The sequence below is a fragment of the Elephantulus edwardii genome, unplaced genomic scaffold (assembly GCF_000299155.1).
Source record: "Elephantulus edwardii isolate Elephantulus edwardi_28Jun2011 unplaced genomic scaffold, EleEdw1.0 scaffold00007, whole genome shotgun sequence".
Classification (NCBI taxonomy): Eukaryota; Metazoa; Chordata; class Mammalia; order Macroscelidea; family Macroscelididae; genus Elephantulus; species Elephantulus edwardii.
In genome coordinates, this window is record NW_006399757.1 from 14,340,703 (window position 1) to 14,346,760 (window position 6,058).

A 6,058-nucleotide genomic window follows, 5' to 3' on the forward strand; every position below is an offset into this window, starting at 1 on the left:
AGTTTCATAATCCATCGGTAGTTATATAAATTTTGGATCTTCTGCTAAAATTTGGTGAACCTGCTAATATTACCTTATGAATTATTATATTTCAAAACATTTTAGTTGTTTTAAGTAACTAATTTTGAATACTATTTTAATTAGTACCACTTACTTACTAGTTCATCTCCATGTTCTTCCTGTTATAATTTAAGTTTATGTTATTTTTGTAGATGAAAATATTTAAGTCAAATTAGTAGGAAGTTTAAATTTTTCCTTTTGGTATGTTCCTTTATCTTTAATCATTGCTTACTTACTTATAAAGCCATCAAAAATCCCTTTAGACTTCAAACTGAAATTAGCTTATCCTTTCAATAAACTACAGCTTCAAATATGATTTGAACTTTAATTAATTTTGAAATTTTTAAATAATTTATTTCTCAGTGTAAAACTGTAACATTTTCATTTATTGTAATCATTGTTTCATATCCCATTGATTTTCTGTGAATTTTCTCCTTTCTCTTTAGTTAGTAAATAATAAGCTGTCAAATTATATGTTAATCTTCATTTATTTTACTTGAACCTTCCAAATTACAACAAAAATGGCATATTCCTTACTCAATTTCCCCTTAGCAGGACTTCAAGAATCACTATAGCCACTACAACAGCCCATACACAAGCAGAAATGGAACAGATGGTTAGTTGGAACAGATCAAGAGACAGCTGTCCAATCCAATTGTGGTTCGAATATCTCAGTTTGGAAAATATAAAATAAAAATATACAACCATGCCATCATATGGCTGGTTTTAAGCTCATTTTTCCTGTCAGTTCTCTTTGCCTACTTCCTTCCACTAAGCACAAGTCATCTTGCTATTTGCTACACTGTTAAGCTTGTTTCTGTCAGGTTCAACCTTGATTCATGGTGACCCATAGACATTTCACTTTTACATTCTCAGAAGTAGATGCCCAGGCTTTTCTTCCTGCTAAATACATATTCCAGTCTGGAGACTCTACTGAAGTAGGATTAGGATCAAAAGAAGAAACAAACCTTCATAAAGAAATTATTTCAGTGTGACTTAAGCTAGTATTTCCTATGTGAAATGCATGATAAATTCAATCTTTTTTTCTCTATCATGATGTTACTTATTGGTTTGGTGCTGAGGATTTTTGTTTTCTTGGTGTTGAGGTGCAATCTATATTGAAGGCCATAGTCATTGATCTTCTGCAGCAAGTCCTTCAAACCGTCTTCTTGTGTCATCTGACATCTACATAATAAATAATCTAGTTAGGAAATCAAAAGATGAATTACACTAGGTAAATCTGCTGTCAGGGACCTCTCCAGAGTACTGAGAAGCAACGCTACGCATCAGAAAGCTGGCCAGTGACTAAGAATGACAGAAGAAGAATTGATGCCTCTGAGATGTAGTACTGAAGAAGAGTATCGAATATATATACCATGGACCACCAAGAAAACAAATAGGTCTGTCTTGAAGAGAGCGAAACCAAATTTCTCCTAAGAAGCTAGGATTTTGAACTCTATCTCACATAATTTGGGCTTGTGGAAAGGAGGACCGATCCTTGAAGGATATCATGATCAGAAGGGTGGCGGGTCAGCGCTAGAGAGGAAGACTCCAGACGAGATGGATTTATAGGGTAACTGGGGCAATGGGAGTTGGTGTGTTGGAGTCAGTGAGACTGGCTCAGTACAGTGCAGGCTTCAGAGCTGTTATACTTAGGGTTGTTATGAGTCGCAGACGACTTGACAGCACATAACAACAAAATTATTATCGCACAAATAAGCTATTGCTGAATCTTCCTTCAACTCTTTTTCATACAATCTTGCTTCTCAAATTATTTGCTTAGTGTGCAAACTGAATAGGTATGGAGAAAGGATAAAATCATAATACACACATCTCTAATTTTGAACAATGTTCAAAATGAAACATTGTTAACGAAAACAATGCAATATTCTGTTGTTCTGTTTGTAAAACTGCTTCTTAGAGTCTTAGAGAGGTTTCGTATCAGCACAATTAGATGTTTGATAGTTTAATTTTTCTCAATATTAGCCATAATTTGTTATGGTTTGTACAAATGTTTTTGCATAGTCAGTGAAACACAAGTAAGCAATTCTAGAATAGTTGGCTTTTAGTCATGATCTATCTGACACCAGCAATGACATTACTGTCACTACAGCTTCTTCTAAATCCAGCTTGATTTTGTAATAGTTCTCTGTCAATGTACTGTTTCACCCATTTATTAATAATATTCAGGAAAAATTTTACTTCCCAGTGATATTAATAATATTGTTCAATATTTCCATAGTCTATCAGATCTATTTTTTTAAATGGGAATAATATGGATCTTTTGCAATAAATTGACTCTTCCAAGTATTTGTCTTCCAAATTTCTTGGCATAGATTATTAGGCATATCCAGGGCTGTGCCTGTTGTTTGAAACATGTAAGTTGATGCTCCATCAATTCCGAGGATTTTATTTTTTCCAATAGTGCAGTTTGAAATTCTCCTTCCATTACAACTGGGTTTGAAATTCTTCTTTCATTACAACATTTTGTTAATAGGTAATTTCCTTAAATGGGTCATAGTTGACCAATTCTTTTTGTTACAATGACTGTGTATTCCTTTCATTTTCTTTTGATGCTTCTTACATCATTCAAGACTTTTTTCTTTCAGTGTTTCAACTCAAGGCTTTAATATATTCTTCACTTCTTTCAGCTTGAGAAATGTTGAGCATGCTCTTTCTTTTTAATTTCTAATGTTAGCTGTGTGCACATTTAACTATAACATTTTGCTTTGTCTTCTTGAGCTACTAAATTGAATCTTCTGTTCATCTATTTAACTGCAGCATTTCTTCCCTTTATTTTCTTCTCCTTATGCTTAAAATGCACATGATCAAGTCCAGGATATTTTCAGTGTTTTACTATGCATCTGAAAGTTGGACAATGAGTAAGGATGATAGATAATAATTGATGCCTTTGAATGGCAGTGTTGGGAAAGAGTACTTGTAAAAGAAGCCAAAATGCTGTGGGGGTGGCCAAATCTGACTTCTGCCTGCTGCATAAAGGGGGAAACTTCTCATTAATACTATCTATAATTGCAAAAAGATGACTGCTTGGTCACACATGCCACTCCTTATGCTCCTGCACCTATCTCCACCAGTCACTAGGTTCGATTTTTGTTGTTGATTAATAGACTTTGTTCACTGTTGTGGTACCAAGAGTGAGGTTTATTAAAGAAATAATTTGGGGCATAGGAAAGGCAAAGAATATCTCACAATGCAAGTCTAAGTTTAATACAGCAGTCCCAGGCCAGAATAACAGCAAAACAATTCCTTAATGAGTAAAAATCCTGGCTTCAGCTCAGCAATACAAATTCAAGAAGCCTTTGCTGTCCTCAATCATCCAGCAAAGTTTTCCTCAGGATAATTATAAATCAGCTTTTCCTTCAATCATCCAGACAGAAAAGCAAAACCTTTAACTGTGGCCATTATCTCAGAAGTCCTCTGGTTACTCTCTGCTACAGTTTCTCCACTACAATGCCACAGTCTCTCAATCATCATCACTGGAGTGACACGACCAGGGTCTCGCTCTCACCAGGGTCTTGCTCCAGTATCCCTCAAGTGTTGCTGCACGGATTGGGAAGATCTCTCTTTTTTCCTATTTCCACAGCTGTTGATGATTTGCAAAACAATGCGTCTTCAGTTAAGGTAGCTGGAGACTGTTGGGGGCTAACATAATGGCTAGAAAAGGCAACTTTTAGGCCAATACTGCAGTAGTGATATCCCATGGGCTGCCAAAAAATTAAGTCTGTCTTGGGGGAAGTGCAACCAAGATGCTCTTTAGAAGCCAGAATAGTGAAACTTAATCATATATACTTTGATCATGTTGTCAGGAGTCCTTGAAAAAAGACTGGAAAAGTTTGAATGCCAGAAAGAGAAGAAGATCCTCAACAGCATGAACTGACACAGGGACTATAACAGTGAGCATACTGGAGCATATTGAAGCATAATGGAGATTGTGAGAAAAGTATACGTTGTATTTAATTCAACAGGTAACAAAACCATGTAAGGCAATAACTCTGTCACTGAAACACCAATATCTTTGCATGCATTTTGGCTGTTTTGAGTCATTTTATGTTCTCACTGTCTGATAGACTAAAATTTTTCTTCCCCAAACTATAAATCTTAACAGGAAATCATTACTGGAGATTTTTTTCTTACTGATCCACTATCTGTTATGAACCACTCATCTTTCACATCTTTTAGTTAGGGCTTAGGCATTGCATCACCTGCATGTCCTGATTTATTGTTTATATCCTGATTTTGCATATGAAGAAACTGACGCATTGGAAAATCATGATCTCTTTAATCCAGACACCTTCTCTGGAAAAAAAAAACCTTTATGAATCATAGCAGAAGTGAAACAACTTTAAATGTAAAATCTCCAGGCACAAATTCACAGGGTTTTTTGGCTGTCTTTGCGATATCTACGCCTCATATATTGCTTATGTGAATAAAGTATGTGATGTACAAAGATAACTAATGCCTAGTGGACATCGGAGGTTAACATATTTCACAATCATAAAATGGTGGTTTCCTAGACAGAACAGCTTTGTTTGTTTGTTTGTTTGTTTTTTCACTTCTCAATCCAATGTGTAACAACACTTAATTAAAAACATGAAGAATAGAAGAAAAAGGATTAAAAAATTAATCTTCTCCCCACCACAGTTCTCTCTGCTACTCAGCCCTCTCTTCTATTCTACTTTTCCCCTCTCCAGAAGGAGATACCATTCCTAGTCTCTTTACTCTCTGCATATTAATTTGGAAACAAATGGGAATATATTCTACTTAGTGACTTAATAAATTAAGGTCACAGCTATAAAAAGAATCTCAGAAATGTGTTCCTAGTTAATAATATAATTTAATCTCCCAAAGCCCAAATCATACATTTCAGAAAGTTTGTTTATCTTTGATGCATCTCAATTTTGTTAACCACCTCTTGGCAGTGTTCAGTATTTATTGTTCTTTTTGGTTAAGATATGATTGGGTTACTTTGAAAAGCACGAAGTACAATACAAGTGAGAAGAATGAATTCATTTCTTACCAATTGGGAATTGAGCCCCTGGGTGCTCTGAGCTCAAGTCAAGCCTCACCCCTAGTCTCCCTGGCAGAACCACTCCATTTTCAATTTATGATACTTTACTCAAGCCCTGACTTGGAGAACTATAAGAGGAACAGGAGAAGAGGAAGAAGTAATTTAGGCAACACTGTTCAGTATCTGAACCAACAACCAACATGTGGCCTGACCCTGAGCAGAGATGCTATAAAAATGTAATTTTCCTTTAATCTCTCCATGTAAATCATCAGAAAGCTTCCCTCTACAGATTCAAACAAATTTGATCTCTAACCTCAGAACTGTCCTCAACAACTCTTTCATGTGATTGCAATATTTACTGCTTGATTGTATCAACTATTATAAAATGCAAAATTATTTCACCATAGATCTTCACATAAAGTCATATGTTCAAATTCATAATCACAGGACCGTTACTCCACAAAAATACAGTAGAATGAAAAATTAAATTAACCAGAAAATATACTTTATTGTAACAATATGTGGTGGGCAATGGAGTTATGATTTGTTGTATTGTTCAAATATTGAAGCATCTGTCAACCTGCTACCTTTAAAGTCCACTGCCATGGAACTGCTGCTAATGCAGAGACCCTATGATCACACTAAAGGGTTTTGAGGCTATAAATCTTTACAGAAGAAGATGGTCCCAATTTTCTTCAGTGAAACAACTGGGGGAGTTGAACTACCAATCCCTTGGTTAGTAGCCAAGTGCTTATTCATTGCACCACTGGGATTATTTCTGTTTTCTTTAGTAAATTCAAAAGACCTCCAATAAATACTAAATACTTGAAACTATTCTCATGTGTATAAAAGGATTTGGGGAGGAGTATCTGTTATTTCTTTTAATTTATAAAAACAGATCAGTGAATTATCATAAACTTATCAATTCTTTAGTGATGTCCATATATTTAAGTCTGATAGTTTTAGGAT

General features: G+C 35.1%; 1 protein-coding gene across 1 annotated transcript in view; it reads right to left on the reverse strand.

The window, feature by feature from the left end:
• The window catches only part of AGMO (alkylglycerol monooxygenase), a 269,521-nt gene that overhangs the window by 68,754 nt on the left and 194,709 nt on the right, over positions 1 to 6,058 (reverse strand). The gene's annotated exons all lie outside the window — the stretch shown is intronic.